The sequence below is a fragment of the Bos indicus genome, chromosome 5, assembly GCF_029378745.1.
Source record: "Bos indicus isolate NIAB-ARS_2022 breed Sahiwal x Tharparkar chromosome 5, NIAB-ARS_B.indTharparkar_mat_pri_1.0, whole genome shotgun sequence".
In the NCBI taxonomy this organism is placed as follows: Eukaryota; Metazoa; Chordata; class Mammalia; order Artiodactyla; family Bovidae; genus Bos; species Bos indicus.
In genome coordinates this window covers 653,360-680,223 of record NC_091764.1, presented here as the reverse complement: position 1 = coordinate 680,223, position 26,864 = coordinate 653,360, and positions in this window count along the sequence as shown.

Genomic DNA, 26,864 nt, shown 5'->3' with positions numbered 1-26,864 from the left:
GATGGTTGGATGGCATCACTGACTCAATGGACATGAGTTTGGTAAACTCTGGGAGTTGGTGATGGACAGGGAGGCCTGGTGTGCTGTGATTCATGGGGTCACAAAGAGTTGGACACGACTGAGTGACTGAACTGAACTGAAGAATCTCTGGGAGTCTGCGTATGAAAGTTGTATGAAGGCTACAGAAACTCCAGTTGGTACATTGCTTATTTTTTTCATAATACGCTTCTGTTTTCCCTCTGTTCTTATGATTTAGCTAAATATATAAAGGGAACACAATGACTAATACTATATTCAGTTCAGTTCAGTTCGGTTCAGTCGCTCAGTCGTGTCCGACTCTTTGCGACCCCATGAATCGCAGCACGCCAGGCCTCCTTGTCCATCACCAACTCCCGGAGTTCGCTCAGACACATGCCCATCGAATCAGTGATGCCATCCAGCCATCTTATCCTCTGTCGTCCCCTTCTCCTCCTGCCCGCAGTCCCTCCCAGCATCAGAGTCTTTTCCAATGAGTCAACTCTTCGCATGAGGTTGGTGTGTTCTAAATAGCCTTTAAAATTCAATAGAGCATTAAGTATTTGTCCTGGGGACTTCCCTGGTGGTCTAGTGGCTAAGATTCTATGCTTTCAGTGCAGGGGGCAAGGGTTTGATCCCTGGTTAGGGAACTGGATTCCACATGCTGCAACTGACGCCTGGTGCAGCCAAATTAATAATTTTTTTTAAAGTATTCTGTACATTCCATTTTCATAGCATTATGGTCAATCCTACATATCCAGCAAATGGCGGAGGTGGCCCTATTATGTGTAGTAGTTTTTAAAATAATTTATTCCAGGTTTTAAATAAGTCTTAGTAGAAACTAGAATGAAGTCCATATATAAAGTTGACACTAGGCATTCCATGTCTCTTATCAAGAATTGCAGAGATGATAGCTAATTTTCACATTCATTTCATCCTTGGAAAACTGGCCTCTTTTTCAAGGTTAACTCAATAATAAATAATGTTTCAGTGCCCCCCAAAGGAGCAGAACACTCTGTAATGGAACTCGCTACCCATCCATCTGTTTATCTATCTGTCTCTCTTCCTCCCTCCTTCCATCCAATGTGTATGGAGTTTCTATTACGTTCAAGATTATTTTATGGGCTGAAGATAAGACATGTAGGGGAGAGGGAAGCAGAACGGGGCACAAGTAGGAGAAACAGTAGGTTCAGGATCTAGATGGAGGAAAAGGCTTAGAGGATCTGATACAACACTGCAGGCAGAAACAGAAATCACAACCACTTTGTGCAACCCTGAATGAAACTACACTGCTGTTAATCCTCATATGGTTCAGTTCAGTTCAGTCACTCAGTCGTGTCCGACTCTTTGCGACTCCATGAATCGCAGCACGCCAGGCCTCCCTGTCCATCACCAACTCCTGGAGTTCACTCAGACTCACGTCTATCGAGTCAGTGATGCCATCCAGCCATCTCATCCTCTGTCATCCCCTTCTCCTCCTGCCGCCAATCCCTCCCAGCATCAGAGTCTTTTCCAATGAGTCAACTCTTTGCATGAGGTGGCCAAAGTACTGGAGTTTTAGCTTTAGCATCACTCCTTCCAAAGAACACCCAGGACTGATCTCCTTTAGAATGGACTGGTTGGATCTCCTTGCAGTCCAAGGGACTCTCAAGAGTCTTCTGCAACACCACAGTTCAAAAACATCAATTCTTCGGTGCTCAGCATTCTTCACAGTCCAACTCTCACATCCATACATGACCACAGGAAAAACCATAGCCTTGACTAGACGGACCTTTGTTGGCAAAGTAATGTCTCTGCTTTTGAATATGCTATCTAGGTTGGTCATAACTTTCCTTCCAAGGAGTAAGCGTCTTTTAATTTCGTGGCTGCAGTCACCATCTGCAGTGACTTTGGAGCCCAGAAAAATAAAGTCTGACACTGTTTCCACTGTTTCCCCATCTATTTCCCATGAAGTGATGGGACTGGAGGCCATGATCTTTGTTTTCTGAATGTTGAGCTTTAAGCCAACTTTTTCACTCTCCACTTTCACTTTCATCAAGAGGCTTTTGAGTTCCTCTTCATTTTCTGCCATAAGGCTGGTGTCATCTGCATATCTGAGGTTATTGATATTTCTCCCGGCAATCTTGATTCCAGCTTGTGCTTCTTCCAGTCCAGCGTTTCTCATGATGTACTCTGCATAGAAGTTAAATAAGCAGGGTGACAATATACAGCCTTGATGTACTCCTTTTCCTATTTGGAACCAGTCTGTTGTTCCATGTCCAGTTCTAACTGTTGCTTCCTGACCTGTTAGTTAATTCAATCAAGATATGGAGTTTGGGAGGGAGGGGATGGGGAGACAGTTTTTCTCAATTGTCGCCCTTTTCTTCTTTTGACTTAGATCGGGTTTAGGCCTGGGTAGTTAAGTTGGGGTTTGCCCCCTGCACTGGGGATAGATAAAATTTTGCTTTGTTTTTTATTTTTGCTGCCTTTTGTTTGTTTAAAACTAAACAGGAATGAGGAAAGTTGAGGGTAGGTAAGCTCTTTCAAAACTGTAAGACAACCCCCACCACAATTTTAAACCACATTTTCAAAACTGTAAGACAACCCCCACCACATTTTGATGAGCTCAAAGCTCATCTTGGTGCAATGACTTTATTGTTTACTTTAAATCTAGCTGAAGAACAATTGCCTCACAGTCAGTTCTGGAAATAAAATATGATGCTGAAATCTACTAAGATTGACATATGGTACATATAGATGATAAGATTATCTATTTCATATCACATTTCCCTGGAATAATAACATTCTCACTGTGAAAATCATGGAAAATTCTGAGAAACCTGAAGAAAAACAATACCCAGAACACTGTCAATCAGAGATGACCAAACATTATCAACAAGCTGGTAGAGTTATTTTCCTTTCTGTTTTTCAGGTATATATGAAAGCAAAATTGGGAAACTGCATGCAATTTAAAATCATGCTTTCTTCATTTTACACATAATAAACATCTCTGTTTTTCCAAAACATGTTTTCTAATGACTGCCTAATAATTCATTATATGGCAGAATGATACTCTATTACTGGGCATTTAAAACACTATGTTTTTTTTTTTTTTTTTTAATTGTTTCAATTTCAGAATAATATATGTACATCAATACTAAATTCAAAGATACCAAGAGGCACACTGTAAAAAACATTAAAAAAAAAAATAAATAAAAGCCTCTCTCATCCTTGTCATCTAGCCACTCATTTCCCTCCCTGAATATAACCATTGTTACTGGCTTCTTGTGTGCCATTCCAGAAGGGCAACAAATATGGATACATTCTTTTATTCTTTCCAAAGCGGTAGTATAATTCTGCACCTTAGTTATTCTATTGATGATATATTGAGATAGTTGCAACCAGTCTGCTATTAGCAGACATTTCCATTGTTTCCAACATTTTGCTGCTACAAGCAATGATGAAATATTCTTATATAGATATAAATTTTGCATGTGTTGAAGTATACCCATAAGACAAATTCCAAGAAGTGGAACTACTGGCCAAAGGTAATCTTATTTTTTTTAATTAAAAAAATTTTTAAAGTTTTTAGCCATGTCTCATGGCATGCAGCATCTCATTTCCACGACCAGGGATCAAACTCACGCCCTTGGTAGTGAAAGCCACTGGATCACCAGGGAATGTCTAGGAATCTTTATTTAAAAATGGCTGCTGCTGCTGCTAAGTCGCTTCAGTTGTGTCCGACTCTGTGCGACCCCATAGACAGCAGCCCACCAGGCTCCCCCATCCCTGGGATTCTCCAGGCAAGAACACTGGAGTGGGTTGCCATTTCCTTCTCCAATGCATGAAAGTTAAAAGTGAAAGTGAAATCACTCAGTCGTGTCCGACTCTTAGCTACCCCATGGACTGCAGCCTACCAGGCTCCTCCGTCCATGGGATTTTCCAGGCAAAAGTACTGGAGTGGGGTGCCATTGCCTTCTCCAATTTAAAAATTGAGTACTACAAAATTGCTCTCCTTGGTGTTTGCGTCAATTTATCTATGAAGGTGCAACATATGAAGGTGCTTGTTTCCCCACACCCCAACAATATAAAGTGTTATCATTAAAAAAGAAACTAAAAAAAAAAAAAAGAAAGAAACTCAATCTATCTGAGTCACAAAATGGCATGAAAATGAGGCTAAGCATTTTATCTATTTTAGAAACATCTGCTTTTCTTTCTGTGAACTATTTGTTCACTTCCTTTGCTCATTTTTCTGCTAGGCTTTGCTTTTTTTTCTTCTTAATGTAGATTTATAGTCTTTCTTTAAAAAAATAAGAAAATCACCCCTTTGCTGGCAATATGTTTTTTCCCCCATTTATTTTAATTTTTTTGGCCACACTGCAGCAGCTTGTGGGTTCTTAGTCTCCAGGCCAGGGGTTGAACCTGAGCCCTCATCAGTGAAAGCACTGAGTCCTAACCACTACCAGGGAGTTCCCTCCTGTTTACTGTCTGTATTTATTTACAGTTTTCTTCTCTATGGAGAAAATTTTAATTTTTATAATCACAACTTAAAATCTTGCTTGCTTTATTTATAAAGCATATATAATATATATACAAATTATGTAAAATAAATAAAGCAAGATTTTAAGTTATACATTTTCTTTTGAGGCTCTGAATATTATAGATTACTCACAAAGTCTTCCTTCCCTAGATTTCCTTTAATTACATTTTTTTCCCCTTTAGTCATGCCTGATGGCTTACAGGATCTTAGTTCCCCAAACAGGGAATGAACTTCTGCCCTCAGCTGTGAAAGAACAGAGACTTAACTACTGGACCAGGGAATTCCCTCCTTTGAGTAGGGAATGGTTTCCCATAATTTCATATCAATGTTTTATCCTTCTAGAGTTTTTTTCCAGATACTGCCCGATTGTCCCAACACCAATTATTAAATATGTCATCTATCTTACTGCATTCATTTTCTTAATTTTTTTTTCATTTTCTTAATTTTAAAAACTAAAGTTACCATGTGAATGCACAGTAACAGGTAATTTCTGGTCTTTCTAGACTATGAAAAGAAATCTACAAAATGACTATCAATTTTATATCTTAAAAAATATACTTGAATACACCATGGAATTACTTGTAATAAAATAATGGTCAGATGCTTTTCCAACCTGTGAGCACACATTTGCCCACTCTGAACTCCTTTAGTCTCACATGCTTCTGTATTTATCACATTACCACCTTATTTCATGCTTTTCTATTTATGAATGGCCTGCACTCTACACTTTAAGTTTTACTATGGTCCTCTGCTGTGCAATATAAGACTATTCTGCTGATGAACCATTATATACGTGTGTATATATTTCCCCAAATGGCTAATGCTATTTTATGGACACTTAGTGATGGCTTACTTTTTCTCCCCTTTGAGCACTAAGTGTACAGCCAGACACAAAGAGATGGGGCCAATCCAAACTGTACAAATAAAACGTAGTGAGCATCTTGTCAGTGCTTGGTTTTGTATATGTGCTTTCCTTTTTTCCCTCAAGTTTCAGTGTTTTCTAGGCTGTCTTTACAAAACACCGAACGCTGCTTCTTTATCTGTACCTGTGCACAGTGACAAAGGCTTCGGGGGTCCAGGAAAGAAAAGATACATAAAGATAACACCTTTGGGAGCTTGGTAGTAAAATCTAGAGCTTCTGCTGGAATTTTCTCCTGAAGCTTTCGACAGAACTTTTGCTGTGACAGGGAGCAGTGTTCTAACAGGACTGTCAGGATTTTTCTCCTCTGAGTATCCATCCATTTGTCAAACTGGAAAAAAAAAAAAAAAAAGGCAAAGCAAAAAAAAAAAAAAGCTCCAGGTTTAGTCTGACACCAGAGACGCATTATGAAAGAGATAAAGAATTGCATAGAAAGTGTGTTTAGTAACTTATTCTTAACGAATTGCATGCATTTCTTTCCCTAACAAGTACACCCCATGTTTTGCCACCTACCTGTTCTTTCTCACATTTGTGTGTGTGAGCCAAGCAAGGCCAGTGTGGACATAGACGTGCACTTGACCTCAAAACGTGGAGTTACAGAAAAATGTGGGAGCTGGTCATAGTCATAAACTGAGACTATATACAGACTTGTAAAATATAGATCTTTAACTTCTGATGGGCCTATATACCAATTAATCCATCATATAGTTGAAAATATCATAAATTAAAAATGCACATAATACACTTAACCTACCAAACATCCTAGTTTAGCCCAGTCTACCTTAATGTGCTCAGAACGCTTACATGAACCTTGATGCTTATTGCTGTTGTTTAGTCGCTCAGTCATGTCCAACTGTTTTGCGACCCCATAGACTGTAGCTCAGCAGGCTCCTGTGTCCATGGGATTCTCCAGGCAAGAATACTGGAGTAGGTTGCCGTGCCCTCCTCCATGGGATCTTCCTGACCCAGGGATCAAACCTGGGTCTCCTGCATTGACAGGGGTATTCTTTATCACTGAGCCACCAGGGAAGGCCTCACATGAACTTACAGTTGGGCAAAATCATCTACCACAAAGCCTATTTTATAATAAAGTGTTGACTAGTTCATGTAATTTACTGACTACTACACCTGGAGAAGGGAATGGCAACCCACTCCAGTATTTTTGCCTGGAGAGTTCCATGGACAGAGGAGCCTGGTGGGCTACAGTCCATGGGGTTGCACAGAGTTGGACACGACTGACGCACCTTAGCATGTACACAAGCACACTGAACGTGAAACCAGAATGGCTGTCTGGGTACTAATGGTTTTAAGTGTATTTGGCCTGTACTCTTGTGACCGAGTGGCTGACTGGGAGCTGTGGCTTACTGGCTGCCCGGCACCATAAATGAGTATCCTACTGCACGTGGCTAGCCACTCCTCCCCAAAAAACCCAAATACAAAATTTTAAATATGGTGTCCACTGAACGTCTATCACTTTTGCATCACTGTAAAGCCAAAAAGTTGCTAAGCCAAAGCATCTTAAGCCACGGACTGTCTGTACAACCTTAAGAGAAGACACCTGGGCAGTCAGTCTCCCCCCACAGTTTCTACATCAGCTCATTAGTGATTAAAACTCCAGGACCAGAAACAAACCTTTGTGTTCACAATTAGAGACAAGGCAATACAAGCAAATATTTCTGAGAAGGGGGAATATGTAGGGTTAAAGTCCTGTGCGTGTGTGTATTCTCAGTCACTCACTTGTCTGACTCTTTGCTGAGCCCGCTAGGCTCCTCTGTCCATGGAATTTTCCAGGCAAGAGTACTGGGATGAGGTGTCATTTCCTATTCCAAGGGATCTTCCCGACCCAGGGATGAAACTTGTGTCTTTTGGGTCTCCTGCATTGGCAGGTGGATTCTTTACCACTAGCACCACCTGGGAAGCCCCAGTTAAAGTCCTGCTGCTGCTGGTGCTAAGTCTCTTCAGTCGTGTCCGACTCTGTGAGACCCCATAGATGGCAGCCCACCAGGCTCCCCCATCCCTGGGATTCTGCAGGCAAGAACACTGGAGTGGGTTGCCATTTCCTTCTCCAATGCATGAAGGTGAAAAGAGAAAGTGAAGTTGCTCAGTCATATCTGACTCTTAGTGACCCCATGGACTGCAGCCTACCAGGCTCTTTTACCAGGCTCTTTTTCCAGGTCCTCCTATCAACTTTTCCTTTCCAATCATATCAATCATTGGAAAGGAAAAGTTGATAGGAGGACCTGGAAAAAGAAAAAAAAAAAAGAGTGCCAGAGACAGAAAGTACATGCCAAAGCAATCTGGGGCATACCAAACAAACGCTTGGGTTACTTCACAATTTTCCCTAGTGATGACCCCAAACCAGTCCCAAGATTAGTGACTGATCAAAGAGGAGAGTGTGAGAGCTGGCCAAAATCAAAAGAAAGGTTCTTATGGGAACAGCTAGCAGCTGAAAAAGTTGTTATCAGAGTCTAAATCTCTGTTTTTCTTCTTTAGTCCATTAGAGAAGAGAAAACAGGAAAGTTTGGGGCTACTTGTATTTTATACACTATTGCATTTCACCAATAGATATTTTCTAGTTATTATAAAGTAATCAGAATTTCATAATACTTTAGTTTTAATCATAAAATACATTGACCACCTAAAAAGGCATATAAAATAAAAATGTATTGACAAGGCTTATGACAAGTCAACTTCTTTGTAATCATAGGATCTATTTTTTTAAATTAGTTGGAGTACTTCTTGATTAAAACCATTCACTGTGGGACTTCCTTGGACGTCCAGTGGTTAAGAATCTGCCAGTGCAGTGGACATGGGTTCCATCCCTGGTCTGGGATGATTCCACATGCTGCAAAGCAAGTAAGCCTGAGAGCCACAACCACTGAGCCCACACACCACAGCGACTGAAGCCCAAGCACCCTAGAGCCTGTGCTCTGCAACGAGAAGCCACTGCAGTAGGAAGACTGCGTACTGCAAGTAGGGAGGAGTGGTCCCATGCTCACGACAACTAGAGAAAGCCTGCACACAGCAACAAAGACCCAGCTCAGCCATAAACAAACAAATAAAAAGAATCTGCCTTCCAATGCAAGGGACTAGGGTTGATAACCTGCTCAGGGAACTAAGAGCCCACATGCCACAACTAGAGAAAGCCTGTGTGCTGCAACAAAGACCCAGAGCAGCCAAACCAAAGATTTTTAAATAAAACAAAAACTATTCACTGTTACCAGATCTTTTCAGTGCTCATCAATCTCACTTTGGACACTATCATTCATGGGGGAGGGGGGACTCTCAAATGAAAAAAAAAAAAAAAAGATCAGAAACCTTAACTTACAAATAAGTGAATAAAATCTATTCATGTATGAATGTTCCCAGATTTCCTCTCAGCCTGTTTCTGCACAGTCCATATTTCCAACTAACATGAGACTTCTTTCCTTTGGGGATGGGTTATTAGAATGATAGAGAAGCCAGACCAGAGTGGTGAGGGCCAGAGGAAGGACCAGCCCATGATGCTGCGGTGATCTATAAAACAAGGAGCCAGTGGGGGGCATATGGAGACAGGAGAGCTGCAGGGTTTTGGCTTGTAGGCAGTTTGTGGTGGTTCAGACTGTAACTGCTTTTCCAGCAGTTATACAGTGTGAGAGAACTGGGGAATGAAGAAAGGGGATCTGGTAAGTAGTGTTATGAGTACTGAATTGGATCCCTTGTGATTTTTCTTTGAGAGACAACATGAAAATTGGTATTCATCTTTAAAATTACTTTGGGCAGTGCTACGTGCTACTCGGTAGAAACTGAGCTATATGGGGATGCAGGATGATTAGGGAAGAAATTTTTATGGGATATAATTATCACTACAGTAAGCTGTGGTACATATACACAATGGAGTATTACTCAGCCATTAAAAAGAATACATTTTAATCAGTTCTAATGAGATGGATAAAACTGGAACCTATTATACAGAGTGAAGTAAGCCAGAAAGAAAAACACCAATACAGTATACTAACACATATATATGGAATTTAGAAAGATGGTAACAATAACCCTGTGTACGAGACAGCAAAAGAGACACTGATGTATAGATCAGTCTTGTGGACTCTGTGGGAGAGGGAGAGGGTGGGGAGATTTGGGAGAATGGCATTGAAACATGTATAATATCATGTATGAAACGAGTCACCAGTCCAGGTCCGATGCACGATACTGGATGCTTGGGGCTGGTGCACTGGGACGACCCAGAGGGATGGTATGGGGAGGGAGGAGGGAGGAGGGTTCAGGATGGGGAACACAGGTATACCTGTGGCGGATTCATTTCGATATTTGGCAAAACTAATACAATATTGTAAAGTTTAAAAATAAAATTAAATTAAAAAAATTTTCCAAGCAAAAAAAAAAAAACAACAAAAAAAACAGAAATAACCCCAAATGCCTCACAATAGTGAATCAGCTCAGCAACATGATAAGATAAAATATGACATTAAGGATGCATGGGGGCTTTGGGAGTGAGGCCATTCAGAGTCTCACTAAGAATCTCTTAATTTCTTCCTTTATACATTGATTGACTATATCTAAATTTAGAGTTACTGGGAAGATTAAATAAATGAAAATATGTATAAAATTTCTAAAAGAGTGTATGACTCATTGTACTCATGGTAGCTAATATTATAAACAGTAGTCCCCAAACTTTTTGGCACCAGGGACCAGTTTCATAGAAGAGAATTTTTCCACGGACTGGGGGAACAGGCAGGGAGGGATGGCTTTGGGGGTGATTCAAGTGCATTACATTTTGTGGTAGTTCAGTCGCTCAGTCATGTCCGACTCTGCAACTCCATGGGCTGCAGCATGCCAGACTTCCCTGTCCTTTGCCATCTCCTGGAGCTGGCTCAAACTCATCTCCATTGAGTCAGTGATGTTTTCCTACCATCTGGTCCTCTGTCGTCCTCTTCTCCTGCCTTTAATCTTTCTCAGCATCAGTCTTTTCTAATGAGTCGGCTCTTCGCATCCGGTGGCCAAAGTATGGAGTTTCAGCTTCAGCATCAGTCCTTCCAATGAATATTCAGGACTGACTTCCTTTAGAATTGACTGGCTTGATCTCCTTGCAGTTCAAGGGATTCTCAAGAGTCTTCTCCAACACCACAGTTCAGAAGCATCAATTCTTCATTGCTCAGCCTTCTTTATGGTTCAACTCTCACATTCATACATGACTACTGGAAAAACTACAGCATTACATTTATTGTGCACTTTATTTCTAATGTGATGCCACTGCTGATCTGATGTGAGGTACCAATGGGTCTGTGGCCCAGAGGTTGGGGACCCCTGTTATAAAATATCACAGTGATGTTAAAAATAATAAGCATGAGGGGTAAATCATTAGATATACAATAATTAAATTACAAAGCATAAAGTAACCATGTTTGTACATTAACAAGGACAGGAAGCACATTTGCAAGGATTGAGGTCAGCTCAATTATTTTCATGGATGCCCAGAAGAGAACAGGCTCAGATTGAAGAACAGTGATTTAGAATAAATATAAAAGAACATTAGGATTATAAAGTGCTGAAGAAATCTATAAAAGAAAACATTCAAACCTTTTCCTCTAGAGATAAAAAGATAATTACATTGGTTTCTCATTTATTTCCTTGATTATAACAGTCAAAGATAATTTATATTTGGCTTTGATAGGTTTCGGGAGTTTCTCCTTTCTAATTGTGTTTATCTAGGCTAATAGAAAATGAATTTGCATTCCTTGAACTTCTACCAGTTGAAGGTGGGTAGATGACTGAGAAGAATGCTTAACAGCTGGAGAAAATCCCCTTGGAATTTAAAAGGTGCTGGGAATAATCCAAAAAGTAGATAATCCATGGAAGAATTAACTGTACATGAATTTGGTAATCGCCCAGTATCTTTCTCTTTTTAAAATTTTTTTCTAAATTGAAGCATTGTTATTTTACAATGTTTTAGGTATCTAGCAAAGTGATTTACATATATATATATATACACACATACACACACACATATATATATACACATATACACACACACACATATATTGTTTTAGATTCTTTTCCACTGTATGTTATTATAAGATATTGGATATAGTTCCTTGTGCTATACAGTAGGTTCCTGGGTTGTTTTTTTTTTTTCAAATCTATTATATAGTAGTATATATATCTGTCCCACATCTCTTGCTTCAGCTCTTCAAAAAAAAAGAGCCATACCATCATAGCCAAGGATCTAATGTGTGAGACAGGGGAGCAGCTAGGACCATTTTCTTATCCTAGTACCATGTATGATACCTCATTTTACAATTAGTTCCTTTTTAATATTAATATCATATATAATTAGTATATGACATTGTGCTATATTATTTTATGCTATACTATCTTATATGACCATCACTGGTGACTCAGTGGAAAAGAATACGCCTGCCAAGCAGGAGACGTGGTCAATCCCTGGGTCAGGAAGATCCCTTGAAGAAGGAAATGGCAACTGGCTCCAGTATTCTTGCTTGGGAAATCACATGGACAGAGGAGCCTGTGAGTTTACAGTCCACGGAGTTGCAAAAGACTCAGACATGACTTAGTGACTAAACAGCAGCAATACTGTCTTATGTCATATCATAATTATATTTTATAGTTACTTTGGGATTTCTTGACAATAGGATTGTGAAAATCCCATTTTCAGAGTGATTGTTACAAGGATCTTGCTGCGCTTTCAAGATGTGAGGACCATTGCTAGGGCATCAGCGCCACTCATCTCACACCAAATGGCAAGGAAAGGAAAGTTCTCAGGCAGTGAGGTCAAAATGAAGGAAGAGGCTTGTTATTTTTTTGCTTTTTGGTTATATTAGCTTGGGCTTCACTGGTGGCTCAGCTGGTAAAGAATCTGTCTGCAATGCAGGAGACCTGGGTTTGATCCCTGGGTTGGGAAGACCCCCTGGAGAAGGAAATGGCAACCCACTCCAATATTCTTGCTTGGAAAATCCCATGGACAGCGGAACTTGGAGGGCTACAGTTCATGGGGTCGCAAAAGAGTCAGACACGACTGAGGATGCACACATGGCTAAATAGAAAATACTTTTTGGATTGTCTATCATTGAATAGGTTTCACATTACATTTTGCCCCTTACTATCCAGATTGTTTTTAGAAGTGACTTTACTTCTAATATGAGATTGAGCTTTAAAGCCAATACTTGACTCCTACAGTGAAAATCCCAAGTAATGCTAAGTTTAAAAATCAGTATCCTTGGGCTTCCCTGGTGGCTCAGTGGTAAAGAATCTACCTGCCAATGCAGGTAACATGGGTTTGATCCCTGATCTGGGAAGATCCTACATGCAATGGAGCAACTAAGCCCGTGAGCCACAACTACTGAGCCTATGTTGATCCCACATGCCACGACTTAAACAAGAAGGCTCTAGAGCCCAGTCTCTGCAACAAGAGAAGCCATGGCAATGAGAAGCTTGCACACCACAACTAGAGAAAAGCCTGTGCAGCGAGGAAGACTCAGCACAGCCATAAATAAAGGAAAAAAAAAAAAAAAAAACCTGTATGCTTACTTCTCTCCTTTCTTTTTTATTGAAAATGCATTCCTTATGCTATCCATCTGTTATGTTGTTCATAAAACACATGGACAAATAAAGCCTAAAACCTAAAATGGAGAGAGAAAACTGAATAAAAATAAACTGGAAATATCCCCTTCAGACTTAATTCCTGTGGCTTTCATGGAGGTATAAAGATTACCATATGATCTAGTGAATTTATGGAATAAGTTTGTTGGGCAAAAGAGAAAAACCAGTGAGTATCATTTATTCATTTAGAAAATATTTATTAAATGCCTGATAGCATCAAGCAATGTACAACAAGGAGCATGGTAAAACCATGCCTGATCCTGTAGTTTGGCTGATTGGAGGAGAGAGATAATTAGTGATCTTTGCAGATATCAGTGACCTTTGAAATCTATGCTTCTATTAGTTATGGTAAAAGAAAAGAATTAACAAGATCTTTTCAAAAGTTTGAAGACCTTGAATTTTATCCATGGTGATATTAAAAATGTTGGCAATGCTACCAACCAATCAAAATAGACAGAGGCTGGTCAGCCATACCAATGAATTCTGCCTGAACATTAGCCCTGGTAATATTAATTTAGGGATTTCCATTCATAGTAAGTAGAATGAAAATGCAAATATAGTCATTTTAAATATGTCCCTTTTTATTTTATCTATTTGCTTTTTTTATAAGTCTCTTTTTTAAGTTGTTGGTAACAAAGTTAGTTTAAAAACACAAATACAATATGAGAAAAACTTAGCTAGATTTTAAATTTCGGGTATTTCTCATTTTGCCATTTTTAGTGAATTTATTTTATAAAATTTTATTATTATTTTGAATAGATATTACCTTCACATGATTAAAAACATTCACATGATTAAAAATTCAAAAGACACAAAAGGCTCTCCAGGTAAGAGTCTCTTCCACCCTTTAGACAGTTTTCCTGTCTGAAGGAAATCAATATTGCCCCTTTTCTTGTAAAAGTAAAGTGAAGTTAATCAGTCATATCCAACTCTTTGTGACCCCATGGACTGTAACCTGCCAGGCTCCTCTGTCCATGGGGTTTTCCAGGCAAGAATACTGGAATGGGTTGCCATTTCTTTCTCCAGGGGATATGTAAAGTCTTCCAGAAACACTGTGTATATGACTTTTTCCCCCTTCCTTAGGTTAGTAAATATCTTTAGACTGGAGCTTGTAGACCAGCACAGAAAAGAAGTGGTGAGTAAATCAGACAAACAAGAACAGTAAGATACAGAGCTTTATGATGGATTGGATGTTTATGTCACCCCTAATTCCTAAATTGAAACCCTGACCCTGCGGTAATGACCCAGGGAGGTGGGTGGGGCCTTTGAGAGGATTAGGTCATGAGGGAGAGCATTCATATATGGGATTGCGAGCATCCATGCTCAGTCGCTCAGTTGTGTCTGACTCTTTGGGACCCCATGGATTGTAGCCCCCCAGGCTCCTCTGTTGATGGGATTTCCCAGGTAAGAATACTGGAGTGGGTTGCCACTTCCTACTCCAGGGGATCTTCCTGACCCAGAGTTTCCTGATTGGCAGGCGGATTCTTTACCACTGAGCCACCAGGGAAGCCCGCATGAATGGGTTTAATGTCCTTTATTAAAGAGACTACAGAGTGACCTGTTAGCCCTTTTGTCATGTAAAGACACATGGAGAGTTTCTGAGCCGGAAAGCAGGTTCCCACCAGACACTGAGTCTGCTAGCACCTTGATCTTGGACTTTCCAGCCTCTAGAACTATGAGAAATAAATTTTCTGCTGTTTATGAGCCCCCGCCCCCACCAGTGTTTTGTTATAGCACCTGAAATGGACTAAGACATACGGGAAAATGAATCCCAGTAACTCACAGGGTAGGATATTCTGTCTACTGCTATATTCTGGGGCAAAGATGCTCCCTTAAAAGGAAAGAAGGCTTTGACTGTATGCTTTAAACATGGACTATTTCAAGTTCATTATACACATCTAGAGTTAAAGAAATCCAAGTATAATTTTTTTTAAGGGATCCTGATTTGTTTTTTTAAATTAAGGTACAATTCATACACCACTGCTGCTGCTGCTAAGTCGCTTCAGTTGTGTCCGACCCTCAGCGACCCCATGGACTGCAGCCCACCAGGCTCCTCCATCCATAGGAGTTTTCAGGCAAGAGTACTGGAGTGGGGTGCCATTGCCTTCTCCATCATACACCACACCACCCAGCATTTTAGTATATTTACAAGGCTGTAAAGCCAGCACTATTGTCTAATTTCAGAACGTTTTCATTACCCTCCAAATAAATTCCATACTCATTACAGTCAGTCACTCCTCCCCTGCTCCCTGGCCCTTAGAAACCACTCATCTATTTTCTGTCTGTATGGATTTGTCTATTTTGAATATTTCATATAAATGGAATCATATACTAGATGGCTTTGGTGTTTGGTTTCTTTCACTCAGCATACTATGTTCAAAGTTTATCTATGTTGTAGCATATATCAGTACTTCGTTCTTTTTTCTTGCCCTTGTTTTTTAAAATTTAACCATTTTTAAGTGTACAGTTCAGTGACATGGTGCACACTCACACTGTTGTGCAACATCCCCACCATCCGTCTGCAGAACTGTTCTTAAAACTCAAGCTGAAGCTCTACCTGTTAAATAACGTCCCTATTTCTTCATAACCTCTATTTTACTTTCTTTCTCTGTGAATTTGCCTGTTCTAAGAACTTCATATAAGTGGAGTCAAACAATATTGGCCCTTTTGTGTCTGGTTTATTTCACGTAGCACAATGTCTTCAAAGTTCATTCATGAGTAGCTTGAAACAGAACTGCCTTTCATTTTAAGGCTGAATACTATTCTGTTGTTTGGCTAGACCCCATTTTGTTTATCCATTTCTCACCAAATGGACGTTTGGGTGTTTACATATTTGATGATTATGAATAATGCCACTGTGAACATTAGTGTACACATTTTTGTATGACCATGTTTCCAGTTCTCTTGGGTGGAAGAGACTCTCAGTGAGACTGTAGAGGAATTTGCTGAGTAATACAGATTAGCCAGAGATGGATAGAGTAAGTTCCCTCATACAAACATTTGAGTTTCGAACTTTCAAAGATGCGAATGTGTGTTCGCATGTTCAATCACATTAGTACATGTGTCTGGCGTGCACGGTCATGTGTGTCCATCCACTACAGGTGGCTGTGCTTTTGTGTACTTTACAGTACAGTAGAGCAGTTTTTTAATTTCAAGCCCAGGATGTCTGGAAGCAAGCTTACAAACAGCGGGGTGTAGCCAGTTATGTTAGTTGGGTTCCAAGGCTGACTTTGTTGGATTTACGATCAAATTGGACCTATGAATTCACTTTTAGAACAGAACTCATTAATACAGAGTGGACTTACGGTACTTTGGTCATGGACAATGGTCATTGAGACGGTGTTTCCTTTGAGGAAGTGTGAAAGTTACTTAGATATGGATATATAGATTTATATACATTCTTTTGTTAATGTTCTTTTTCATTACAGTTTATTCCAGGATACTAGATATAGTTCCTTGTGCTATACAGTAGGACCTCGTTGCTCAGCCATTCTAAATGTAATAGCTTGCATCAACCAGCCCCAAACTCCCGGTCCATCCTTCTCCCTCCTCTCCTCCTGCTTGGCAACCACAAGTCTGATCTCTACGTCTGTGAAACTGTTTCTGTTTTGAGGGTAGGTTCATTGGTGCCACAGTTTAGATTCCACATATAAGTGATATTCATATGGTGTTTGTCCTTCTCTTTCTGACTTAGAATCAAGTATACTTTAAATAGTTACCCATTTTCCAAGCAGAGCTCTTCTTTCTTAAAATACCTACAATCAAAAAAAAAAAAAAAAAGATGGAATGATTTAATATTTTGTGCTTCAAAATACCCATTAAGAAGACATCATTAGGACTTCCCTGATGGTCCAGTGGTTAAGTATCTGCCTGCCAATGCAGGGGACATGGACTCAATCCTTGGTTCCAAAAGATTCTACATGCCTTGGTACAACTAAGCACATGTGCTACAAGTACTGAAGCCTGCATGCCCTAGAGCCCTGCTCCCCAACAAGAGAAGCCACCATAATGAGAAGCCTGCTCACTGCAGCCAGAGAGTGGCCTCTGCTTGCCAAAACTAAAGAAAGCCCATGCACAGCAATGAAAACCCAGCACAGTCAAGAATAAAATAAATAAATTTTTAAAAAGACATCATTAAAGGATCAATCATTAAACATTGACAGTCTTTTCCATTTTATCAACTGAGTATAAAGAGACAGATTTTGTACCTGAAAGGGTAACTTTATTTATAACTTGGACAAACTTTCCTTTTTCTTAGTTTCTCCATGTGAGACAATTCATCCTAAAGAATAAATAAATCTTTTAAGGCAAGAAATAAGAAAAGAATGGAACTATAAAGTGAAATCATTTTTGGAATTTGAAAGGCGATGACAAAACTGACAAAGGAAAAATAGGAAAGCGGACAACCTCCCTCCAAATATTTCAGCATGACTAGTATTAGAACTTGTGAAATGTATGAGTGAGCAGCTCTGTTTTTTTATTTCATGAGTTCACATACCAGTGGGTGTACATTACATATATGTTTGCATATGTGCGCCTCTGGGCTTGTAGCTCAGTGTTATCTGTATAGGTTTGTTGTTATATACCATTGAGGACAGAAATTACGTCTTATTCACCTTGACTTCTCCACTGCAGAATGCTGTACGTGGCATATTACAGGTGCTCAAGCTTGCTGGAAGGAATGAATATGCTTGTGACAAATGAATATCCTTTGGATGTATCACTACCATGTGACTGTATTTACATATTAGTGGAGAGGTGTTTTCCTGAGCTTCAGTCATTTGTGTATCTATCTGAATGGGTGAAGAAGGGACAACTCGAGTGAGAAGGTTTGGCAGAGGAGGGCGAGCTGGAGCCAGGAAGCCAGAGACAGCAGGAGACAGGTGTGACTGTCTCTTGCCCACCCTGTGCTCTACCGGCTTTCAAAATTGGGCTCCACGTTTCCCCTTCCTCCTGGCACTTTCTAAATTCTCTTGCACTGTCAGAATGTTCTTATTTAGAAACTAGCTCAGGGCTATTTCTTCCCTTTTGTGGAGGAGGATGAGGAGCTGGTTTCATGCTTCCAACAGATCTGTTTTCCTTTCTTTTTTTGGACTCTCAAATTCTGCTTTCAAAGGGCAGGCAAAATGGAGACTGAAATAATTGATTCAACAACAACCTCAAGGCCTGTAAAATGCCATCTTTGCTACTTACCAGGGAATATCATATATCACAGGTAGACACTTTTTATACTTTAAAGAAGAAGGAAAAGAATACCATTTTCTCCTCCCTCCTAATTAACTGGCCCTGGGCTACTAGGACCCTCAAATAACAGTGACAGATGATCTCAGAATTTCTAGATAATAGTAGAGGGGATTTCCCGGGTGGTCCAGTGGTTAAGACTCTGTGTTTCCACTGCAGAAAGCAAGGGTTCAATCCCTGGTTGGGCAATTAAGGTCCCACAGGCCAATGGAGTGGTCAAAACAAGCAAACAAAGAAAAAGAAAATAGAAGAGAGCCTATAAAATTAAAAAAAAAAAAAAACCTATAAAATTTTTCAGAAGACTGAAAAATCAGGATTCAGGGCTTTCATGGTGGTCCAGGGGTTAAGAATCTGCCTGCCAATGCAGGACATACAGGTTCCATTCCTGGTCCGGGAAGATTCCACATGCCTTGGGGCAACTAAGCCAGTGATCCACAACTATTGATCCCGCACGTCCTAGAGTCCATGTACTGTAACTAGAGCGTAGCCCCCACTTGCTGCAATTGGAGAAAGCCCTCGTGCACCAATGAAGACTCAGTGCAGCCAAGAAAAAATAAAGAATAACAAAAAAAAAAAAGAGAAAAATTAGGATTCACACATTTCCTACACCCACAAGAGTGTCTAACAAAGTCCTATCAAGCATCTAATTCCCCTCCGAAGTCTCGGGCACCAGCAATTTTCTGGCACCCACTGGTCTCACTCTTCCCAACTCCTCCTCCACTTGCAGCCCATGCTCCACCTGGCCTTTCTAGGATTCACTACTGCCCGCCAGGTGATTCTGTTCATTTTCCCTTCCCAGGTAGATTACAGCCTCTTTCCCTTATATGATCCACAGGTTCCAGGGGAAGCTCCTAACAAAACACCTGCTGACTGAACAACAACAAGAGATTCAGATGTCATAGAATTTTAGGGCTAAAAGGAATCTTAGGATCTTTTTGTTCATTTTTTCTGTTTTAGAGAGGATAAGCAGAGGTCCAAAGGGTTACCTTTATAGATTTTAAAGAAAAATCATTGGTTGCAGACTGTATGTTCAGCTGAATAGTATACTTGGTTCCTCACTAGAAAGCCATGCGGTGCAAGTGTGCTTGCTGCTGCTAAGTCGCTTCAGTCGTGTCCAACTCTGTGTGACCCCACAGATGGCAGCCCACCAGGCTCCGCCGTCCCTGGGATTCTCCAGGCAAGAACACGTGCTTAGTCATGTCCAAGTTTTGGAGACCCCATGGACTGTAGCCCTCCAGGCTTCTCTGTCCATGGGATTTCCCAGGCAAGAATACTGGACTGGGTTGCCATTTCCTACTCTAGGGGAATCTTCCTGACCCAGGGATCAAACCCATGTCTCTTGCATATCCTGCACTGACAGGCAGATTCTTTATCACTATCACCTAGGAAACCCTGCTAGAACCATGGTCTTTCTATTCTGACCCCAACCTTGATCTTCCCTATTCTGACCTCAAGCCCTACATTCTCAATGAATTGCTGCCCATGGTTTGACCTGACAGAGGTTAAACACACACACACACACACACACACACACACACACACACACACAATTAGGTCCCAGGATGACAACCTCCTTTCAAAAGGAGGTTGGGAGGACCATCGTGGTGTCCAATGACAACAGAAGGCATCAGAAAGAAAGGGGCACTGACTTGAAGGGGTGTGGAGAGTCAGTAAGAAAGTGGCAGGGGGACTTTCCTGGTGGTCTAGTGGCTAAGACTCCAAACTCCCTATGTAGGGGCCCGAGTTCCATCTCTGGTCAGGGAACTAGATTCCACTTGCTGCAATGAAAAAGATTCCACACGCCGCATCTAGAGATCCTGCATGCCATAATGAAGATCCAGTGCAGTCAAACAAATAAATAAAATAAATATTTAAATAAATAAATAATAAATAAAGTCAGTCATTGATAATAAAATCAAATAAACAGGGTAGGAGATAGGGTCTTTAGAGGGCCAATGACCAAGTCTAAGGAGAGTCCAAGCAAATCCAGTTCTTCACCAAAAGGCAATTAGAGTCAGGTAGGAACTGATAGGCATGAGGGGCAGAAAGAGAAACACTAGACAAACTCAGATCTGCTTCTGACTCTATCCTTGACAAGAAGCATAATTTGGAACAAATTATTTAACTGTCAGGCCCGTAGGCAGACTCAGAATCTTATAGTCTCTGGTTGGGAGCACGTCTTCATTCCAAGGATTTGCAATCAGATTTTTGATCTTAAAAAGCTGGAAGAGGGTTGGAAGGATAAATCAGGAGTTTGGGATTAACACATACAAACTGCTATATATAAAATAAATAACCAAAAGGACCTACTTATAGTACATACACTACTCAATATTGTGTAATCACCCATGAGGGAAAGAATCTGAAAAAGAATAGATATGTATAACTGAATCCCTTTGCTGTACACTTGAAACTAATACAACATTGTAAATCAGCCATACTTCAGTTAAAATAAAAAAAGAGCCCAGAAACAGTATCAATTCAAGTGGAAAACATTAGAGAGAATCGTCTTTCCTTGCAGAATGCTGCAGTTTGTTTATATCACAGTTTACTTAGAGCCTGCTGTTAAGTCAAAATCCCATGGCTGTTATTTTAGTCTGTTGACAATGATTTCACCATGTGACACCATTACCATGGAGGTGTAAGACATTTGGGGGCTCCTAAATTATGACCGATGGATGGTGGTTAGATGCTTTTTCTCAGAACACCCTTTTAACTACATGTGTACTGTACTACATGTATGAACCATATTAAGAAAAAAAAGAAATGTTGATCACTTTCCATTAAAATACTAGATGGAAAAAAAAAAACCCTACACTACACAGCAAAGAAATACATACTTATAAAACATTCCTCCTCTCAACGTTTTCATAAGGCCTGAATTATCTTGTAATCTGATGATTTGAACTCAACCTCTCTGCTTAAAGGTTCTTGTGAAGTTAAACTCCTATGAGGTTTATTTTAGACTGAAACAGTTTCATATTTTTCATTTTACTACAGAATAGAAAAAAGGCAAAATTAAAACAAAAACCAGGGACTTCCCTAGTGGTACAGTGTTTAAGACTCCGCGCTTGCAATGCAGGGTGCCTGGGTTCTATCCCTAGCTAGCAAACTAAAATCCCATATGCTGTGCAGTGTGGCCAAAACAAAAAAAGTGGACCTCAAAATTACGCTGATCATTGGCAAATGCCCTGTTGTAGAAGTGTAGAAAAGCCCCTGAAGTTATCCTATGGACACCGTCTACCCAGCTGTAAACTTAGGTATCTATTTTTAACCCCTTTCACAGTGTCAGAATGTTAGACCTGGAAGGGACCTTTGAGGTCATCTGATCTAAGCCACTCAGTTTCCAAAGGCAGGTAGTAAAGATCAGAAGCAAAGGAGACTCGCTGAAGTCAAGCAGGAGATTATTTAGTATAGCTGATCTGGAACCTGTGTTTTTCAATTCTCAGCATTACTGTTCTTTGCTCGCTTTTACTTATATTTGTTTTTTAAATATCATTGCAGTGTATACGGTAAAAAACAAGAACTCTCTCCTAACAGACTTCCTTCCCACTCTTCCATGTCGTCCCAACTTTTTAGGGGAAACCACTATTGATAGTTGGGCTTCTCTGGTGGCTCAGCCAGTAAAGAACCCACCTGCCAATGCAGGAGACATAAAGAGACGTGGGTTTAATCCCTGGGATGGGAAGATTCTCTGGAGGAGGGAATGGCAACCCACTCTAATATTCTTGCCTGGAAAATTCCATGGACAGAGGAGCCTGGAGGGCTACAGTCTGTGGAGTTGCAAAGAGTTGGACAAGACTGAGCACATGTGCACACACTAACAGTTTGCTGTATACATATGCAAATTCCATGTGTGTGTCTAAGTATTGATACATTCATTCACATACATATGGGTATATACACGGGCCAAGATTTTTTTAATTTGTATTATGTTTAATTTTTATTGAATATGTATAATTGACATATAATATAATTATATGTATATTAAGTGACATATAATATAATTAGTTTCAGGTGTACAACATAGTGATTTGACAGTTTTTAAATTTTAATTATATTTTTATTGAAGGATTTTGCTTTACAGAATTTTGTTGTTTTCTGTCAAACCTCAACATGAATCAGCCATAGGTATGCATATATCCCCACCCTTTTGAACCTCCCTCCCCATCCCACCCCTCTATGTTGATACAGTGCCCCTGTGTGAGTTTCCTAAGCCATGAAGCAAATTCCCATTGCCTATCTATTTTACATATGGCAGGCTAAGATTTTTGAAAGTACTTTTACTCCAAACTAGAACCTAACTAAACCAAAATAAAAATGGGGGGGGGGGGGGGGGCGGATAAAATGGGAGTTCTGAACAACAAAATAAATATAATTTCTAATAGAAATTGTTATTTCTCTTATCATTGCTCATCTAGAAATAATCATGAAATTTTTAAACATTTTTATTTATTTGACTGCACTGGGTCTTAGTTGTGCCATGTGGGTTCTTTAGCTGCAGCATGCAAACTCTTGCAGCACGTGGGATCTAGTTTCCTGAACACAGATGGAACCCAGCCCCCTGCATTGGGAGCACAGACTCTGAGCCCCTGGGCCACCAGGGAATTCCCTAGAAATTCTCATAAAATTTGACAAAAGCTTTTCAGGCTTCCCAGGTGGAGCCAGTGTTAAAGAACTCACCTGCTGGGACTTCCCTGGTGGTCCAGGGGCTAAGACTCCATGCTCCCAATGCAGGGGGCCTGGGTTTGATTTCTGGTCAGGGAACTAGGTCCCACATGCTGCAACTAAGGGTTCACATGCTTCAACAAAAATTGCAACCATATAAATTAAAAAAAAAAAAAAAAAAAACTCACCTGCTAATGCAGGTGATATAAAGGACACTGGGTTCAATCCGTGGGTCATGAAGATCCCTTGGAGGAGGTCATGGCAACCTACTCCAGTATTCTTGCCCGGAGAATCCCACAGACAGAGGAGCCTGGCCAGCTATAGTCCATGGGGTCTCCAAGAGTCGGACATGACTCAGTGACTAACACACGTGAAGGGTCCTCAGTGCTATGCACGGGGGGTAGGGTCGAATTTATCCTTTGGAGCAGTCTGTTATCGGTTTTGCTGCATAGGATTAGTTTGGTATTTTAGAAAGATCGTTCTGAGGCCAGAATAGAGGATGGATTAGAGACAGTGAAACCAGCTGAGGGGTTACTGCAATGTGCCAGGCGAAGGAGGGTGCATGTGTGAACTGAGAACGTGGAGCTGGATGTGCACAAGTCAAAGGAGAAGAGGGGACTGGATGAAGAGACCTAGGAGGAAGACTCACAGAACCTGAAAAGCAGCTGGATATTGAGGTGAAGGGGAGCTGGTAGACACTCTGCTTTCTCATCTCCTAAATCTTTTTTAAAATGTGTATTAATTTATTTGGCTGTGTTGGGTTTTAGTTGCAGCACACAAGGTCGTTAGTTGCAGTATGTGGGACTGAATTCCCTGGCCAGTGATAGAACCTGGGCCCCAGCCCTGGGAGCAGAGAGTCTTAGCCACTGGACCACCAGGAAAGTCCCTTAGATCTTTCTTTCTAAGCAGGAACTCTGTATCTCTTGCCAACTCTGGCCATGTAACTGGGGCTCAATTAAAGTTTTCTTTCTTTTTGTTCTAAATTTATTTCAGTTTTTTTCAATTAAAAAATTTGAAGAAATCCTTCATTTTTTTTAATCCACTACACAATCCTAAGCAATTCCTGTTCATGTTTTGATTACCAAAATTTTAATGCTTTTTTCCCCTTTAAACATGATTTCAACTAATAAAATAGTTGTTATTACTCACCCGGTCATTCAAAAGCTGATGGTTTAGGGGTGTCGAGGTACTTATCTTTGTCTGCATTTTGGGACCATTTGTGTTTTTTGGAGGTGCAAATGCCATCATGAAATAACTGGATATTCTGCTGTAAGAAAAACTACTCCTGCAGAAGAAATGAATCATACAATCTTCAGAATACTAAAAATACTAATACCATATAATCTTTTTTAGTACACTGGGACAGGGACTAGGGGGAGAGTAACATTTGCTAGGAGCATTTTATATGTCAGGTACTTAACAGGTTTGCTCAATTAAAACCCATAAAAATATGGTAAGGTGGTGGGTTTTAGCTTATTTTACAGGTGAAGAAAATGAGGCTCACTGAAGTTACATGCTTTGCCCAGAGTTATACAGACAATAGGTGGTGAAACAGGGAATCAGATCCAGGTCTGTTTAACTCTGTTTGATTTTCATTGGACAAATGGGAAAAAATCAGAATCACTCTTAGCTAAGAACATACCATATTTGTCAGAAAGAAGTATTTATAAAGTCACCGTGCAATCTGAACTACTCCGTCTTTGTCCCTTGTGACCTCCTTCTTCCTCTGTTACCTTTCTGACATCTAGCTAACAAGGGCTCTAGCTTGCTACCATATTTAAGAAGTAGAATAGTACAATGGACAAGGCTAAGAATTTACATATGGACAGATTTGGGTTTATTGGGGAAAATACACTGGGGAAACACACTAAGCACGGGTGGCTGCGACCAGCGTACTAAGCGCGGCGGAGAGCAGCTACCCAATGTCCGAGGTCAGGAGCACAAGCTGGGAGGATCCCATGCCCGAAGAGCAGCGGCCAAGAGGAGTTACCCCACGTCTGAGGCCAGGGGTGGTGGCCGGGAGGAGCCACTCCACACTCAAGGCCAGGGGCAGCAGTCAGGAGGAGTAACCCCATGCCTGAGGCCAGGGGCAGCGGCGGGAGGACCAACCCCACGTCCAAGGAGCGGTAGCTATGCAGGCACAGGAGGGCCTAGAGGCGCTATCCCACGCTGAAGGTCAGGAAGGGCTGTGGTGAGGAGATACCCCTCATTCAAGGTAAGGAGCAGCAGCTGCGCTTTGCTGGAACAGCCATGAAGAGATACTCCATGCCCAAGGTAAGAGAAACCCAAGTAAGACGGTAGGTGTTGCAAGAGGGCATCAGAGGGCAGATACACTGAAACCATATTCATAGAAAACTAGTCAATCTAATCACACTAGGACCACAGCCTTGTCTAACTCAATGAAAGTAAGCCGTGCCTGTGGGGCAACCCAAGACAGGCGGGTCATGGTGGAGAGATCTGACAGAATGTGGTCCACTGGAGAAGGGAATGGCAAACCACTTCAGTATTCTTTACTTGAGAACCCCATGAACAGTATGAAAAGGCAAAATGATAGGGTACCGAAAGAGGAACTCCCCAGGTCAGTAGGTGCCCAATATGCTACTGGAAATCAGTGGAGAAATAATTCCAGAAAGAATGAAGGGATGAAGCCAAAGCAAAAACAGTACCCCACTGTGTATGTGACTGGTGATAGAAGCAAGGTCTGGTGCTGTAAAGAGCAATATTGCATAGGAACCTGGAATGTCAGGTCCATGAATCAAGGCAAATTGGAAGTGGTCAAACAGGAGATGGCAAGAGTGAACATCGACATTTTAGGAATCAGCGAACTAAAATGGACTGGAATGGGTGAATTTAACTCAGATGACCATTATATCTATTACTGCGGGCAGGAATCCCTCAGAAGAAATGGAGTAGCCATCATGGTCAGCAAAAGAGTCCGAAATGCAGTACTTGGATGCAATCTCAAAAACGACAGAATGGTCTATTCGTTTCCAAGGCAAGCCATTCAATATCACAGTAATCCAAGTCTATGCCCCAACCAGTAACGCTGAAGAAGCTGAAGTTGAACGGTTCTATGAAGACCTACAAGACCTTTTAGAACTAACACCAAAAACAGATGTCCTTTTCATCATAGGGGACTGGAATGCACAAGTAGGAAGTCAAGAAACACCTGGAGTAACAGGCAAATTTGGCCTTGGAATACGGAATGAAGCATGACAAAGACTAAGAGTTTTGCCAAGAAAATTCACTGGTCATAACAAACACTCTCTTCCAACAACACAAGAGAAGACTCTACACATGGACATCACCAGATGGTCAACACCAAAATCAGACTGATTATATTCTTTGCAGCCAAAGATGGAGAAGCTGTATACAGTCAACAAAAACAAGACCAGGAGCTGACTGTGGCTCAGATCATGAAGTCCTTATTTCCAAAATCAGACTGAAATTGAAGAAAGTAGGGAAAACCACTAGACCATTCAGGTATGACCTAAATCAAATCCCTTATGATTATACAGTGGAAGTGAGAAATAGATTTACGGGCTTAGATCTGATAGAGTGCCTGATGAACTATGGAATGAGGTTCATGACATTGTACAGGAGACAGGGATCAAGACCATTCCCATAGAAAAGAAATGCAAAAAAGCAAAATGGCTGTCTGGGGAGGCCTTACAAATAGCTGTGAAAAGAAGAGAAGTGAAAAGCAAAGAAGAAAAGGAAAGATATAAACATCTGAATGCAGAGTTCCAAAGAAAAGCAAGAAGAGATAAGTAAGCCCTCCTCAGTGATCAATGCAAAGAAATAGAGGAAAACAACAGAATGGGAAAGACTAGTGATCTCTTCAAGAAAATTAGAGATACCAAGGGAATATTTCATGCAAAGATG